The following is a 15,553-nucleotide window of genomic DNA, read 5'->3' as shown; positions in this document are numbered from 1 at the left end:
AAGGTCTCAAATCAACACTTTAAGTGTCCATCTTAAAAAAACTAAAAAGAGAACCGATTAAACCTGTGACAAGCATAATAAAGAAAATAATAAAGGTCAGGAATCAATGAATTAGAAAAAAAGTAAAAATTAGAAAAAAAATTAATGAAACCAAAAGCTGGCCCTTTCAAAACATCAATAAAATTAATAAACTCCTGGCCAGACTGATCAGGAGAAAAGGAGAAAAGTGACCAGTCACCTAAATCAGATATAACAAGTTATCAGTACAGATCTACAATCGTTAAAAGTACAGGACAATATAAACAACTTTATGCCGATAAATTCTGTGACTTGGGTGAAAAAGCCAAATTCTTTCAAAAACACAAACCAAGATGTTTAATTCACAAAGGATCATATAATCTGAATAGCTCTGTATGTGTTGAATAAATTGAATTTATAGTTAAAAGTCTTCCTGCAAAGGGGGAAAAAAACTTTAAATCCAGATGGATTCTCTGGTGAATTCTTCCACACATTTAAGGAAGAAATAATTCTACAAAAACTATTCCAAAAAAATAGATAATAGAACACTTCCATTGTTATTTTAGGCTAGGAATAACCTGAAAGCAAAAATCAGATAAAAATATTAAAAGAATAAAAAGAACTGAACAGTATAAACACATATCTTAATTCTTTTTTTTTTAAGATTTTATTTATTTATTTGACAGATAGAGATCACAAGTAGGCAGAGAGGCAGGCAGAGACAGAGAGGAGGAAGCAGGCTCCCTGCCAAGCAGAAAGCCGGATGCAGGGCTCAATCCCAGGACTCTGGGATCATGACCTGAGCCAAAGGCAGGGGCTTTAGCCCACTGAGCCATCCAGGCACCCCAACACATATCTTAATTCTTAACAAAATATTAGAAAATCAAATATAGCTATATATAACTAGATAATGCACCAAGAACAAGTAAGACTTTTATAAGTAATGAGAGTCTGTCACAACATTAAAAAATCAAGCCACACAATTAATTCACCATACCAACAGACTAAAACAGAAAATCTTATCATCTCAATAAATATAAAATAGCCAAAAACCTATAAAAGTACTTAGACTTAAGAGAATTTAAGAGAAAACAACCATTACAAGTAAAATACTAAGATCTTTTTGAACCATAAAAAACTATATAAACAGAAAGACATCCACATTCTTGAATGGGGATGACACACTGAACTAAAAATATTAAAATGTCAATTGTCCCCAGAGTATATACAACATAATGCAATTCCCATTAGAATCAAACAGGGTTTTTGTGTATTTTTTTAGTCCAGGGGAGTTGGGACAATAGATGACATATTCCTTAGATTTGGACTTTACTACTTTAAAAGAGAAAAAAAAACCCTGGTACTATCATAGGATAGCTGAGAACATAATACAACTGCAGAATTTATATTTACTGGTAAAAGAATACATTAATTTAACAATGGTGCTAATATGCATCTGAAAGTAAAAGTGGATCCCTCTTCTATAGCACATATAACTAAAAATTACAAATTACTAAAATTACTAAAGATAAGATCAAAGTGGAAGGGAAAAATTCAGTGTAAGTGTAGATTACACATCTGTTTTGTCAATGGAGAAAACATTAAAAAAAGTTAAGTAGGACAGAACGAACTGATTATATAAAAATTAAAAATGTTATACATCAAAAGATACCTCTTGAACAAACAAAAGATCAGGGTTGTTTTTTTTTTTTTTTAAGATTTTATTTATTCATGTCAGAGAGAGAAAGAGCCCAAGCAAGGAGAGTAGCAAGCAGAGTAGGCAGAGGGAGAAGCAGGCTTCCCCTTCCCTCCCTTCCCCACTCCCCCGACACCCAAGCAAGGAGCCCTCTGCAGGACTCTATCCCAGGACCCAGGGATCATGACCTGAGCGCAAGGCAGACACTTAACTAACTGAGCCACCCAGGCACCCCAAAAGGACAGTTTTTGACAAAAGTCTTTGCAATCCAGATATCAAATGGTTAATAGCTATAATATATAAAGAACTCCCACAAAAGGACATTAACCCAAGTAGAAAAATGAGCAGAGTATGAAAGGGCAATTTTTAGAAGAACAACTCCAATGTACCTACAAATATAGAAAAAGATGTTCAATGCCACCAACAGTCAGGAAATACTAATTTAAAGTAACTGTGAGATACTACTGCACAACTATCAGACTGGGAAAGTGTCAACTTTTCCTAATGGAGTTTCAGGTTAAGGATTTTGCCTGCATTACTGGTAAAAAGAACTGCTACAGCCTTTTTCTTCAAAGCAATGTGGCACCGTTTTGAAGCAGTAAATAATCCCACCCTGGGAATCTGTCCCATTGGTCTGTCAAAGTGTAGATATAAAGGTATTTCTCTATTGTTTCTATATTATTAGTAGAAATTATTCTATATTGTTATTAGTTTCTATAGTGTAATTAGTGGAAAAACTAGAAACAAAAGTATTGCCCATCAATAAGTTAATGGTTCAGTAGACTATGAAATAACCATATTTGAGAATATCAGGCAATATTTTGTTTTCGCTTTTGTTTTTGTTTTTTTTTAATGGAGTAGAGATACAGCAGTTGAGTGCAAGTATTTCCCTTAAGCTATACTGAACCAAAAAACAAATCTGACAATAGTCTCCAAAATATAATCCCATTTTTATAATCAGTGATCAAAAAACTTTGTGCAAATGTGTTTATGATGCTTAGGATATGGAGAAAAATGTAAAAGGACACATAGTTCTGATGACATGAGTTACGGGGGAATGGAATGTTATTGCTGGCTATAAGAAGTAGGGGAGAAGTAGGGGAAAAAAAAAGAAAAAATGAAGTTTAAAGTCTTCACACACATACTTACTTTTATCAGAGAGATGTATTTCTAAACACTGCTCAATGAGTTTAGGCGAAACACTTCTTTCCTACAGATTTTAAGTTGTCCTTTGAAAACCTTACTCATAAAAGTAATAATAGTAATAATCAATTCATTTAAGTAAATAGCTCGCTTTGAGTTGGCTATAAGCATTAAATGAGATAATGCCTTTTAAGTGTACCATACACATTTTCAGTACAGCAAGCACAAAATATACCTTTTTTGAAAGGAAAAAGAAACTTAAAACAATCACATGCTTAAATGGAAAAGATTTTCGGATAAGATGAAAAGTACTCAAAAGAAACTAAAACATGAATCTAAAAATATCTAGGTATTACTTTTAGGCACACTAAGGATCTACATGAAAATAAAATAAACTGAAATATAGTACAGTATGGGCCTCCCTCTGGCTGTAGCTTCGAGGCTTCCTCCTGATCTGCACACACTTAGGACAGAGTACCTTTGCACTTTCAGCATCTAGCACAAGCCTTGGTACATGGTAAGTGATGAACCGTCTCCTCATTTTCTTCAGAGTAGAAATGCCTCTATTTGCACAGTTTCTTCTAAAATCTGAGCTATTGCATATGGTTTTTTTAATGCCCCTTTAAAGTACGTTTTGGAAGGGGATAGAATTCATCCAATAATATTCAGTGACTATCTTACATGAGCTAGATGCTAGACACAGGCACCTCTTTTTTGCAAAGTAGACTTTCAAAATCTAAGACTAAAGGAAACTTAGGAAGACAGCAGTGGAATGAAATGGAAAAAATTATGTTACTGGGGTTGGAAATCAAGGTTCTAGTTTTGGCTTGGCCACCTTCTAGTTATTTTACCTTCATATGACTTTAATATCCTTGAGAATAAAAAAAGTGACATGTGTCCTGTCTACCTTATAGGATTGTCAGGATGAAACTAAAACCACCCTGTAAACCACCAGCCACTAAACAAAATTTTTTTTGTTAGGCCCACACTTCCCAAGTATTCTGGAGTGTCTTAATTACCGAGCTATTTATAAATGAAAACAACTGCTTCAGCCTAGTGCCTTGGTATGATCCCAATATACTCAATAGAGAGCTCAGTATACAACAGGAATTCTATCACTGCCCTTTATAGACTCATTAAGAGTGGATTTCTTTCTTGTTATACATTGTCTCAAAATGAAATGTGTGTTTCCTTAAGTGTAAGTAGTTACACCTAAAGCAGAAAGCTAATGCACTTTCCAGAGGGTGTCACTCTGAACAACCAACCACTTTAATGTAAAGTTTCTTCCTAAATATCCCTTCAAGCCACACCTCTGATAAATTACAACTGACTGTGACCTTCTGTAAAACTGATTGGTTTTCAAGTTTTTCCTTCTGTTGTTCTTAAGTTAGAAAAAAAAAATCTTACTCTCATATTCAAGGTTTTTGGTCAAAGGTAAAATTCTCATCATTTATAAATTATCATACATCAAATCTTCAGCGATATGAAAAAATTTCACTAGACAGCTTCACAGAAGGGGTACTTTTAAAATTTTATTAACCAATCATCACACACACACACACACACACACATACATATGAGTTTTTTTTGTGAAGTTTTTTTTTTTTTTTTTTGCCCAAATAAACCTTCTCTAAACTCATTATAACACTGCATGCCCTACTAGCCAAGCACTTCCCAGGATTTATTTTTGGAAATCACAATTTTCTGGTGATAAGGCAAATGATAAAACACCATAAAGCCATCAACTCTAAAAGATAACAGAAAAGGAGGTGTGAAATCACTACAGTAGCCAAAATATGGTTTTAATTTGCTTTCTTATTCTTGTAGGTTTGCTTTTTTCTTTCTATAGAAAGTAAATGTTTCCCACAAAGAATTATTGCCATATCCATGAAAAACCTGAAACTCTTGATTTCGCAGATAAGGGGCATTTTTTCCTATGCATTTCGTTTAAGTAACTTACAGCCCTTGGTCCATTTATCACAAATTGCTTTATTATAATTTTCTACATTAAGTCTTACCTCCTCTCCTTGATTTCAGCTCAGTAATGATGATGTCCTACCCATTTTTATACATGATTCTATATTCATGATAGGAGCTGAATATATATATACACATATATGTCAAAAGAGGTAAGGCATTTCTTAGAGCGATTATGTTTTTTCTTACTTTTATGACACCTTTGACTATAACAGCCTTATCAAACGGCACAATGTGTATTGGCCAGAAGTTACTGGTCGACTACTGTCACTTGGAAACATCCTGTAGCTGTTGCCTTCTAAAATAATTTTTTGGATGAGGTCTCATAAGTTGTTTCAGTACACGGATCACCCATCACAGAACTGGCTTCTGTATTAAATATTCTAGTCAATGTATTCTAGTAAGTGTAGTATGTCAATATAATCTACAAATAAAATAACAGCCTCTAAACACAGTATTTGTATAATATTCCCCTTTTTTGCTCGATTCTACAACAAGTTTAACTCTGGAATAGCATACTTAATGCTAAAGGGAGAGCAGAGAAACACAGGGAGGAAAGAGGAACACAAAGGCTTTCCAGCACTCAAATCTTCACTTTGGCGCTAGTTGGCTGTTGACCACGATCGCACCAATTTGGTGAAAATCAGTTCCTACATCTATAAAATAGAAACCGTAATATCATATATAGGTACTCAAAGAATATTAAATAGAGTAATCTCATGTTTTTCAATATATAATGCACTCCTGGAAACTTACACAAAATCCAAGTAAGTGTAAGTCAAGGGACCAGACTTCTGTTTTAAAGGAGATCCACACCCAGAGACAAAAGAAAAATTACAAACTCTATAGTTACATGTAATCTATTAAATTCCGTACTAAAAACAGATGTATAGCATTCTGTATATTCCATAATCTTATTTTTCACAATTTATCAGATTAACTCCATTAAAGCACCTCCAAAGAGTCACTTTTCAACACACCTAATGATTTCTGTTTCAACTGTGTATCAAGATGATAAACCCTGTTTCTTATAAGTAGAAGCAGCCCTTTCATTTTCTGCCTTTTTCCATTTATTTTGTTAATGAAAAGCAAAAGTAGTACAATTTTCAAATAATCTTTAAAATTATTGTCAAAAGTAGCAAAGTCATGGGGCGGGGGCGGGGGGTGGGAAGGAACTCTTACTTGGCAGTAAGCACCATCACTCAATAGCTTTAAAAAAAACACCACCCGTAAAATGATGTTCCTAAGTCAAGATCCAGTGTATAAAAGGTATTGTATTCTAGGGGTCTCCACACATACTATAGTATAAACATAGTATGTTCATAGTATAAATTATTTGGAAGTCAACCTACACATACCTGTATACTAAAGAGTACATACTAAATAAGCCAACACATGAGAAATATGGCGCCTAACTTCTGCACAAGAAAGAGCAGCTAATTTATTTTGTTGCTACCCTTCATTCCGAATGGATTACTTTATAAACCAATGATTCTAAACTGTCTGCTTTTAATAGAAATCCCTTATAATCCAGCAATCACATCACCAGATAATACAAGAACACTAATTCAAAGGGATACATGCCCCCTGGTGTAGCAGCATTATGTACAATAGCCAAGATACGGAAACAGTGTCCACGGATATACGAGTAGAGACCGCAAATACATGATGGAATATTACTCAGCAATAAAAAAGAATGAGATGTTGCCATTTGCAACAAGATGTATGGAGTTACTGAGTACAATGCCAAGTGAAATCAGTCAGAGAAAGACAGATACCATATGATTTCACTCATATGTGGAATTTAAGAAACAAACGTGCAAAGGGAAAAAAAGAGAGACACATCAAGAAACAGACTTAATTATAGAGAACAAACTGATGGTTACCAGAAGGGAAGTGGGTGGGGGGTTTTGTTAAATATGTGATGGGGATTAAGGTGTGCACCTGTCGTGAGGAGCACCGAGTAATGTATGAAAATGCTGAATCACTGTATTTTACACCTGAAACTAACATAACGCTGTATGTTAACTAACTGAAATTAAAAACTTACAAAAATGGAGAGAGGCACAAATACCCTGGAACAAACTAATATTTGTAGAGCACTAAATGTTAACAAGGTACATATACTAGATGTTTTATGGACATCACCACAATTTTAGTCCTCAAACATATCTACAAAGCTGACATTACTTGTTCTTGTTTTCACTTATCAGTGGGTAAACGGAGACTTGGAGAATTAACTTGCCCTGTTAGACAGCCAAAACCTGAGCAGTCTGAGGTTTCAAATCCAGCGTTGTTCGACTCCACTACAAAGCTTCATTTTGCAAAAATAAAATTTTAAAAATTCAAGAAAATATTGTGAATTGTGGAATGGCTAAGAGAGCTGAATATACATAGCTAGAAAACATGTAGGTAGGAAATATCCATGACACTGCCCTTTAGCTACTGAAGGGTTAGCGTGGGGCTGCACTCCTTCATTTGTTCTTTCCATGAGTATTTTAGCCCTAGCCCTGTATGATAAGTCACAATGGTAGGCACTGGGTGAGAAGCCGGGACAGCAACTTTGAGGAGGATACATTTCCTGCTCTCAAGGGGCTTACTACTGGCAGTAGACAAGGCAAAGCAACAAGCAGATGGAACAGCATGTACTCCAGGGCCCCAGAATACAGACTAGAGCCCTGCATGTTCTCAAAGCAAGGGATGGTAAATAGAGTCCCACAGAAATTGATGTTTACAGTAATAGCTGTAACATGAACAGGAGTTAGGGTGTTTGTGCCACATGGAAAGAGCCTGAAACGAGTTATATCGATGAGCTAGTTTGAGTGTTTCTTTGCTCTTGCAAGAATAGTGTTTACACAGTGTGAAACATACTTTGCTTCTTAACTGAAGAAAATGTAGCTGGGGAGAAATTATGTAAATTAAAACTGTTCTTAATTTTCTCAAATGTATGTGTGTAAAGAAATGTGCGTGGCAGGAAAAGGTGTGCATATAAAATGTGTTCCACAGATTTTCAAATATCCATGCAATATCTCCATCATTTACCTCTCTTTACTGTGCATGTATTGTGTTACAATGTTTTGAGTCTAACCAAGACACCTTAAGCCATAAATCAGACATAGCTTAATCAACAGAATCTTGGCTTAACTAGGAATTTGCAGTTCAATAGACTGTTCTAAATCATAGTACAACAGCATGAATGTAATGATTCTATTAAAAAAAAAAAATTAAAAGGATTTTTAATGACCAGTTGATAGAAGTTTCAGTTGACTCACTGAAGAAACAGCCTGGAGGTTTACAATCCCTAAATAATCACTGTTGATCTTTATTTTCTGTTTTCTGTAAAATGATCATGGGAACTGTATTTTCATGGACCTTCTTCAGAAAACCTATTCGGATACTTCACCTGCATTATATAAATGGTAATAGTCAGTGACTTTCATACCAGCTAGAGAAACTTTTTAAGAATGACTTTCTCAAGGTCACAGAGCAAATCTCTAGTGAGACAGGAATGGAATTCATGACCTTTGACTGCCAGAAGTTTTCTACCCACACTCGGAAATTCCTTCTCCATAAGTGTAATTTATATGCTCACTTTGAGAGGCTGGAAAGTTCATCCCTTGTAGGGATGTGGGGGATGGAGAGGGAGTGGTTTCCCTGTCCAATCGGTTGCCAGGCCAGTACTTTCCAGTTTTACAAAGTGATTTGTACCCACACTATCCCCTTTCACCCTCACCATACCCCCGTAAAATGCACATTATTTTTCCCATTTTCTAGACTCGGAGAGGTTATGAAATGTGACCAAGGCCATTCAGAGTTAGAAGGCAAGAGCCCCTAATTCAAACTGTAGTATCTCTGCCCCTTAAATCCGTCCAGACAACAGGAGATATACCCTTAGCAGATACATGATTGGGAAATGAATAAACATTTTCTTTAGAGTTATTTATTTCATTTTTTACAATCCTTCCTCTTGGTTGTCATTTAGTTTTGCTGGTTTGTTTTCTTTGGGGAAGGGCTGTTTTCATGCTGTAAGTTTGCTTGCTAAAATAAAAAAAAAAAAAACACAAGTGAGAATAATCTTACTAAACACAGGCTTTGAGAAAACAAATTGTGTGCTTTCCCTCTTTATTCGATGATGGGGGAGGGGGCTTTTTACTATAATTCTTGGTCTTAGTGTATGTGGCATGGGGGATATATATACCAACATAGAAAGACAATATAAAAATTCGCATTCATAAATATAAATACTGTGTATGTATACACACAGGTACATACACAAAATAGCAAACACACACACACACACACACACACACGTATATAACTACACATATACATCATGACAGGAATTATTCTGAAAACCCCTAAGTGTGGTGAATGTAGCACTGGGAACACAATTCCTGGCTGTCTTGGCCAGTCTGCCGTAATGGGGCAGCCTCTGTTACTCTGATGGGACTGGGAAAACTGTCCCAGAGCTCTGCAACTGGTTCTCGCCTTCCACACACGAGGGCAGTGCGACGACAAGGGCTTTCTACTACACCATCTGTACCTAAAAAGCGATACTGTTTGGACCAGTCCAGTTATGCTAATATCCAAAACTATATACCATGGAATTAGCCACAGAAGAGAAGCAGGACTTTAAGTTGAAAAAAAGACAGGAAGAAAGGCCATACCAGAGCAGTTTTTTGGGTGAATATCCTGCAATCTACTGCCAGACCAAAACAAATTTTTATGGAGCAACAGGACTACTCAAGTAGCCACTTTTATGACAATAAACACCCAAAACCGAAAAATCCTTTTGTAACATAATTACTGAGAATATATAGAGAAAGCAACCATTTAATCCACAGCATGTGTTCTCCACCACAAGAACTCAAAAGCTGACATCAGATGGGGTGTGGCCGGTCTAGGCCCTGGAAATGAATTCTGGTCTGTTGAAGTCAAACAGTTCTCTGGACCGGTTTGGGATCTAGAAACACAGCAGATCTCACAGAGCCTAAGGCTGTTGACCTCCTGGGCACAGGGCAAGGCCCATCTGTTTACTAGCATTTTGATTTTGGGAGCTGTGGTTGTGGTGGATGAGTTAAGGCTGTGGTTTATAGGGTGTTGCCAGTGATTTAATGTTAAAATTTTTCCCCTTACATTTTGTACATACTTAAGATTGAAAGCTGTGCGTAATTTGTAGGCTGAAAAATAAATACAAAGAAAAATTTCACACAGAAAATAAATGGACACCGGGCAAAAATACATATATTTCTACTCTATTGGCATACAGTATTTTCAAAATATAAATGATAGAGGTAAGCAACTGCAACCTATTTTAGGAATTATTTATAAAAATGAAAATTGTTTCAACAAAGAATAAGACAATCATGGGTGTGGATTCTAAATAAATCAGTGTGGGGTTTTTAAGCTCCTATTCATTAATCAACATGGAAGCAGGAGTGAGGAGACTTCCTTATCCAAAAAAAGAGTAACTTTAAAAATGAGTCTGTGCCTCTAGTATTGTAGGATACAACTATGTTGCATAAATCCACAAATCACTGACAGTTGCATTTATGAAGTTAACACTCTAAGAAGATAGTTTCTCTTATATACAAAGAAAACCTTTAGCACCCCCAATTCAATGGAATTGTACCAATGAAATTCACATAAATATGAAATTCCACACTTTCCATCTCATGCGATGGTAAAAACATCCCGGGCCTTTATATGTTGAACTATTTAACAATATCACCTCACTGGTAAGGTTACTCAATAGTCTAGATTAACCAATACTGGCTGCAGTTCAAGATGCCCTCAGTGTAGGCCTAAAGGTCTAAGCATTTGTGTCCTCTTTGCAGAAAGGAAAAACAAACAAAAACAAAAAAAAACACACACACAAAAAAACCCCACCTATGTTTAGGATCAAATTATTTCATTAAGCTGTTAACAGCCTGCTTCATGATATAACATGTAAAACTCACACAGTCTGTTAAAGTGCTTGTTTACTTTTCACAGGAGGTGGGGAAGTAATCCCCTAGGAACATATATATATTTTTAAATGACCAGAGCACTGTTGCTATTATATGCCTGATGCACTCTTCGTAATGAATGAACGTCAAGCATCCTGATTTGTTTTTCCCTGGGCCTAGGGAGAGGGAGCCCACGAGTGTTTGCAGTGCCTTCCCTTTCTGTACACACATAGGCTGCAGCTGTAGTTAACAAGCACCAGCCAAGAGTTGCTAAGGTCAAGGTCTCAAATGCTACAGCAGGACCAGTTCTCTCCCAAAGGACATTCGGTTACTGAAAAAGAACTTTCTGGAGAAAAAAAATATATATATATTAAGGGCTCACCGGCACAACAATTTTCATTCAATAAATAGTAAGACAAAGCATTCCAAAATAAAGTGTATCTGAACGAAGTTTCTTTCAAAGAGGCATTACCAAGTAATAAATCAACTGAAGCAACTCAAAAATAAACAGAAATCCCTCAAGAATGACAAGCCTGGCAGAACTGTATTCGTCACACAGTTTTATTTCATAAACTAAAAGTCCCAAATTTTACCAGCCTTCGTATATTTTATAATAGTTATGAATTACAAGGCAGAATTAAACCTCTCTCCAAAACACACAACAAACGTCTGCCTATACCTCTATGCTCTAACTGCTCTCTCCCCAACCCAAAGCAGCTTACCAGACTCAAGCTAGTCTTCACATTGACCTGCCTGCAGCAAGAGATACAACTTATGCAACTGAAATGTTTGTCCTTCAACATCCCATGTCCACTGAGCTTCCACAGTTAAACATTTTCTAGCCTGGAAGTATACCCCTTTATCACAACCAATTTTTATGTGGTTCTAAACAAATGTAAACAACATGGGAATGAGGTCTACAAACAGCACAGCCCGGCTCCTGGGGGGGAAGGGGTGTCAGCGGTTTTATTAAATGCCAATTCCAAAGAGCATTTCTTAGATGATGGAATACACCCACTCTTCAAAGTGACCACTCCTATTCCCATCACGAGCTGCGCCCTGTTAAACGCCACCAAATTTATTTCAAAGCATTTACTTATCCAAACAACTCTATCCTCCAGTAAGAAAAGGGCCTGCAGGCGTCTTCGTGGATTTGCAGAATGGCGTTATTTGATTGACAGATGTCTACTGAAGCCACTGGATGCACATGCAGTAAATGTAAATAGAGCTGCTCACCTCCCCAGTGTTACTGAGAAACAGAATATTAAAGCTGATTTAAAATAAAATACCCGAGTGCTCCGCGGAGAATTCTATTAGCCAGTGGAATTGCTTAAAACAATCCATACAGAACGATACTTAAAATCTGTACGGTTAAATTAGAGAGCTGACAATATTAACCATACAAACTGTTTATCCAGATTACACATTCCGTTGTACTAATACTCTTTAACTCAACACAGTCAGTTTTTATCAGCTGAATTAAGGGTATTACTATTAAAGTATGCAAAACTCGAAGCGCAGGGGGAAGGGGGTTGGGAAGCTGCAGGGCATATAACAAAGGAATTGGTACTTTTTCCAAGCGTTTGCCTCAAATGCACTTCGAAACAGAACTGTTGAGTGCACCCCACCCTTTTCCCCAAAGATAAAAGTTTTCAAAGTTCTAATAGGCAGTTCTCTACCCAACAAAAGCAGGATTGATTCTCCCCGCAGGGGAGCATCTAACATGAACACCAACTAATGTCGCGGAGGTCAAGTCCGAGTCCTGGGAGCGAGCTTCTAAGGCAAGAAGTGGCTCCCAGGCCGTCTCCGCGGGCTTCCCGGCTCGCGTGGACGTGCAAAGTTGCCCCTTGTCAACTCCGGCCGGCTCCCCCGTAATTGAAAATAACAGCCACGGGCCAGCCCCTGGCTACTTCCATGGACCAGGCACCGTAGCAAGTGACAGTTACACATCATTACGACCAGAGACAATAATGAATGTAGCACCAGGACCACTATTCATGCCAGCAGTGTCATCTCCGCCTTAACCCCTTCCCCTCCACTCTCTCCGGTGCACACCCACAGCCCACATAGCCCCGGTGCGGCGGCTATTCTCCGAACTCGCTCTATTCCTGGGGGCAAACTACTTCCACAACACCCCCCCCCCCAATTCAGCCCTGGTGTTTTATTTCTCATCCTTGGCAACTGTCAGCCAAACACTGCAACCAACAATTCCACTAGGGGTAGAAAAACATTTGCTTAATTCACGGTACTTGATAAGTTTAAAAAAAAAAAAAAAAGAATTTGGGGGTGGGGGGGGAGAAACGTCCTTCTTTCTTCTCCACACATCCGACCGACGCTACTTGCTCTGCAATAGCATCGCCCTCCCTCGGCCCCCTCCCGCTTCCCAACACTTTCCCCCTTTAAGAACATAGACCAACCAAAATGATTTAACTTGAGCAGATGACAGAAGGAAAATAAAACATGTTAAGAGAATACGGTCTGATTTGGGATGGCAAAAAAAAAAAAAAAAAAGGAGGGGGTTGTTTATTTTGATAAGAAACAGAATCGGCACAGACCTGAACAGAAGCTGCAGAGCAGGAGAAATTGTTTTCTTTCCCTCACACAGAGTCCCCCTCTCTCTCCCTTTCTCTCTCTCGCACACACACGCGCGCGCACACACTCACTCTCGCACACACACGGCGTCACCCGCGCACACTCACACGCACACTCGCACACGCACAGGCAGAGCCTCTCAGCTGCTCTCTGCAGTTCTCAGGAAATGAATGGGGGGCAACCCAGGGAACTGTTGTACTTGCAAATGACTTACCCGGATCACATGATGCGCTAAATGTAGGGTGGGCCGGTGGGTGGAGGCTGCCGAGACGCGAGCCCCGGTCTAGCGTGGGGAGCCTCGCCAGGCCCGCATCGAATTACCCCGGGGCCCAGCCGAGGGGGTTGCAAGACGCCGCTTCTCCTCCCTTGCAGCCCGCAGCTCAGGAAACCGGAGAGGCGCGGGGGGTGGGGTGGGGTGGGGTGAGGTGAGGTGGGGGGGGGTGAAAACACCAAACCCCCAAACAAAAGAGCTCCGGGTCCTCCTCCCCAGAAACAAAGCCCCGCCGCTGCGGGCGAGCCCCGGGGTGGGGCCGAGGGCGGGGGCGGCGGCGGGGAGGGGCTCGCTCAGCAGGCGCTAAGTCGCTTTATTGCCATAAAATGGGGCCCCCGAGCCGCTCCGCCCGAGGATTAGGAGGCGGGCTCAGAGTGTGATGGTTGAAATCCCCTGTGGGAAACTAACCCCTCCCCGCTCGCAGAGGTAGAAGGCAACACCCACTGCCCGGCCCTCGCCTCGCCGCCCGGGCCGCCGGGCTGGGGGGTGGGTCCGCGGAGCCTCCACCCCGCCCCACCCCGCCCCACCCCTGCCCCCGCCCCCCGGCCTCCGGCCTCGGCCGAGCTTCCCTTTCACCTGCACCACCTTGCTGCGGCACCCAAAATAACCTACACATGGCCAACGAAGCTTTGGGAGCCGCCGGCCGAGGGGGGCCCGCGGGGCCTCGCGGCGGGTGGAGCCCCCGGATTGCAACTCGCCAGGCGAGGACTCGCGCTGAGCCGCGAGAAAGTCCCCTCTTTTGTGTCAGAGCGCGCAAGGCAGCCTTAGGAAGAGAATTCGGAGGCAAACCGAGCGCGGAGCCCGCTCGGCCGCCCGCCCCCTCCCCGCTCCGGCCCGGGTGGGGGCGTGCAGGGAGGGGGCCGGGCGCCCGAGCCGTCCCCGCGGCTCACCCGCCAGCTAACTTGGAAAGGTGTGGGCGGAGCCGGCTCCAGCGGCCGGCCGAGGCTGCGGGCGCGGCGGCGCGGCGGCTCCCGGGGACCGCCCCCGGGCGCCGGGCATCGCCCGGGTCGGGCAACAATGGGGTCCGGGCAGGGGCAGTCCGGGCGGGCGGTGCCCTGGATGCTGGGGTGCGCGCGGGGGGTGGGGCGGGAGGAGGGCTGGGCGAGGAAGGAAGCGGGATCATTGTTTGGGTTCGGGAGCGGCGCACGTTGCGGGCGAAGCGGGGGTGTCCTCCCTCCCGGTGCTTCACCTTGGGATGGATGGGGGCGGGGGAAGACGCATGCCTCGCCTGGGAAACCCGGCAGAAGGGGCGCCAGCCCGTGTTAGTTATTCGCGAAAGCAGGCGAACTTGCAGGAGCGGAAGGAAGCTGGAGCTGCAGACCCCTGCCGAGGCGCCGGGGGGCTGTGGGGCCCGCGGTGTCGGGGAGTCCAGCCCCCGACCCTGTGCCCCAGGAGGGAGGCACGAGAAGCGAGCAGCCCCTCCCTCCCCGCCCCCGCGCCCGGGGGAGCAGATCCGCGGGATTCTGGGGCGGGAGAGAGGAGGCAACGGCGGGGCGCCCGTTCCCGCCGCGGCTCGAAGGGCGCGGGGGTCAGCGCCGCGCCGGAGGGTCGGCGGGGGCGGGGAGGAGACCGGGCGGAAGCGGACGGGCGGGGTGGGGAGGGGGGCCTGGCGGGGCGCGGCGGTCAGCGGTGGAGATGCGAGCGCCACTTTTCTTGCAAACCTAGGTGAGCGCGCTGGGGCTCCCGGGCCAGCCGTCACCCCTGCGCGGTGCCCCTGAGCCCGCCCCGCGCGGGAAACCGCCCCGGCGGTGGGAAGGCTGCGAAGGGGAAGTTTATGTTAGGAGAGCAAGATTTGAAGTAATGTGGCACCAAGTGGGGTGGGAAGAGAAACAAGGGAGAGGCCGAGAAACAGGAAATGAGAGCAAAGGAACGACTTCTAGCCAGGAAAAGCCGTGTTCTACATTTTGT

At 41.9% G+C, this 15,553-nt stretch overlaps 1 protein-coding gene across 4 annotated transcripts in view; it reads right to left on the bottom strand.

Annotated features, from left to right (window-relative positions):
* The window catches only part of KLF12 (Kruppel like factor 12), a 435,792-nt gene extending 421,236 nt beyond the window's left edge, over positions 1–14,556 (bottom strand). The window contains exon 1 of one of the 4 annotated variants that reach the window (XM_013047135.2): positions 13,589–14,556. The gene's annotated coding sequence lies outside the window, so the exon portion shown is untranslated. The other 3 variants (XM_045080634.1, XM_004775054.3, XM_013047136.2) reach the window with 3 other exon arrangements.
* Between the last annotated feature and the right edge of the window lie 997 nt (positions 14,557–15,553).

The sequence above is a fragment of the Mustela putorius genome, unplaced genomic scaffold (assembly GCF_011764305.1).
Source record: "Mustela putorius furo isolate JIRA1106 unplaced genomic scaffold, ASM1176430v1.1 tig00000480_pilon_pilon_pilon, whole genome shotgun sequence".
NCBI lineage: Eukaryota > Metazoa > Chordata > Mammalia > Carnivora > Mustelidae > Mustela > Mustela putorius.
The sequence above is the reverse complement of the archived record's forward strand: the minus strand, read 5'-3'. Positions and strand labels throughout refer to the sequence as shown.